This window comes from Pundamilia nyererei, unplaced genomic scaffold (genome assembly GCF_000239375.1).
Source record: "Pundamilia nyererei isolate P.nyererei 1_Seehausen unplaced genomic scaffold, PunNye1.0 scaffold00051, whole genome shotgun sequence".
Taxonomy (NCBI): Eukaryota; Metazoa; Chordata; class Actinopteri; order Cichliformes; family Cichlidae; genus Pundamilia; species Pundamilia nyererei.
In genome coordinates, this window is record NW_005187452.1 from 3472886 (window position 1) to 3475319 (window position 2434).

A 2434-nucleotide genomic window follows, 5' to 3' on the forward strand; every position below is an offset into this window, starting at 1 on the left:
AGCCGGGGATCAAACCGGCAACCTTCCGATTATGAGACGAACTGCCAACTCTTGAGCCACGATCGCAGTAGTAAGATGAGTGATGCATCACGTAAGATGTAAGATACTTCTAATGTTGTCTCCAGCTTAGTAATGAGTTGGTGTACAGTTGTAGCTCCTTTCATGATGACATCTGTGGGTGGTGGCTCTTGATGCGCTGACACCAGCCTCAGTCCATTCCCTATGAAACTCACCCAAGGTATTGAATCGACTTTTCTTGACAGTCTTGTGAAGACTGCAGTGATCCCCGTTGCCCTGTGCATCCTTTTCTGCCATATTTTCCCTTCGAGTCAACTATTTAATATACTTTTTACTTTCCTTGCAAGGAAAAGATGCCTATTATGTGGCTTAATTGAATTGAATTCAGTTTTATTTATATAGCACCAAATCACAACAACAGTCGCCTCAAGGCGACAAAATGCATGGACGGTTAGGTGTTGATGATCATCACAGACTCATCACATTTATTCTAGTGAAGCTTGGGAGGATCTACCAGGAAGAAAGCATTAACAAAATTCCCTTTCTGAGAGTATCTCCCTCCAGAAAATGCTCTCCTTTTGTTTTTATTCTTCTTGTTACGGCACTTTCCATCTCAGTGTGCTCAGGGTCAAATCACAAACTTAACATACCTAAAACCCTGAAGCTTCACTAATATCCTTGAAACTCTGAAAACACCATGGTAATCTGGCTGTTAGTCCAGAAGGATGACATTGACATTCTCATCTCAGAGAAAAGTGACAAAAAACATGAAATCATGTTGGCGTTTTCTCAGTATAACTAAAAAAAATAGTTTAGATGAGCAGTAAATCTCTTTGAATGTCAGGTATTTGTTCAACATAACTTCTGCTGTTTGTTCAAATGTTGTTAGTCCAATTTTATTTAAAAGAAAAAAATAGGCAAACAGAGGGATGGTAAATGGTTTGGTCACCATCACAGCAGTGCAAATGAGTGCAAATCTGAATCTCATGACACCCCAAATATTTCACCTTTAACGTGTGTGTACAGGCAGGCTGGGGTACTTGCATCGGTGAAGTCTATTTACATGCAAATAGACTTCCAGTGAAATATTTATGTATATATGAATAGAAGTTCATGCTGTGGCTGCTTAAATCTGAAATATTTTAAACTCAAAACGCACTGAGAGCAATACCACACACAGTCTTTACCTAAAGCAGTGGTGCAGTAGCCATGCAGTAACCGAGAGAGCGTTTTTTAAAGTGACAGATTCAAAATAAACACCTCGGGCCACAGTTGCAGCTGCTGGCTTCTCAGTCAGGGTCAGACGAAGGAAGCAGCTGCAGTGTTTATCTTTTTTTTAGATGCTGCTGAGCTCCAGGGATGGGGGAGGAAGTCTCCATGTACACCTGTAAATCAGTTTCCATGTGGTTCATTTTTCCAACAAACAGGAAAAGCACATTAAGCCATTAAGTTATCATTGCCTGCAAAAAACAAACAAACAAACAAACATGTTGTTGATGTTGTGATAACAAATGAAAGCAAATTCATATCGAATCCCATCATAAAAACTGTGAACCTTGAGGGAAATCTTACAAAAGCTGCTAGATACTGCCGACATGATCTGCCCTCAAACTAGCTGTCCATCTATCTACAAGCTCTACTATTGTTTTTATTCAGCTGGTTTTAAAGGTTTAAGATTCATGTGGCAAAGGCAGATGTGTTTGAGATATCTGGTTCCATAAGCACTTGACTGTACATACAAGCACTGACACTGTTATTAACTAACTGGTGCTGAGGAATACGATGTAACAGGATAGATCACCATTAAAAACAGAGAGGTAACGCTTATCTTGCTTACTTAAAAGTGCCAAGCCCCTCACAAACCGTAGCCTAATCTAATTCTGATTATAACTCAAAAACCATCTTCTAACCAGACAGTACAAACAATGGATGCAACCACCCAGTGGTTAGGAAAAAGCCAAATGTTTTCTTTGACACCATCTTCATATTTTATTACCCAAAAGGCTAAGCGAGGTCTGACTGCCTGATCAGTGGCCAAAGACTTGAGACTGATAAGATGTTAGCTAATGAACGCAAGTTAAATAATCCTCCTTTCTGACTCTAAGAATAAGAACAATTTACAAATTGCATATCCGGTCCCCAAAAAGAAGGAAGTTTTGAAGAAAACCTTTAGATTTAACTTCAAACACACTGCCATCAGCTATAACTATTAGTTTACTGGGCTGAAAATAAATGAGAGCAACCAAAAGGATGAATACATCAAAACATTATGGAACCAAACTGCAGCTTTAGAGTATAACTATAGTGATACAATGATATCACCTAATGCTGAAACTTTTCAGCTGGGATGAAATTAAATTCCTATTTAAATAAAAAATCACACTGACTCATTCTTGAGGTGCAAACTGGTACTAGA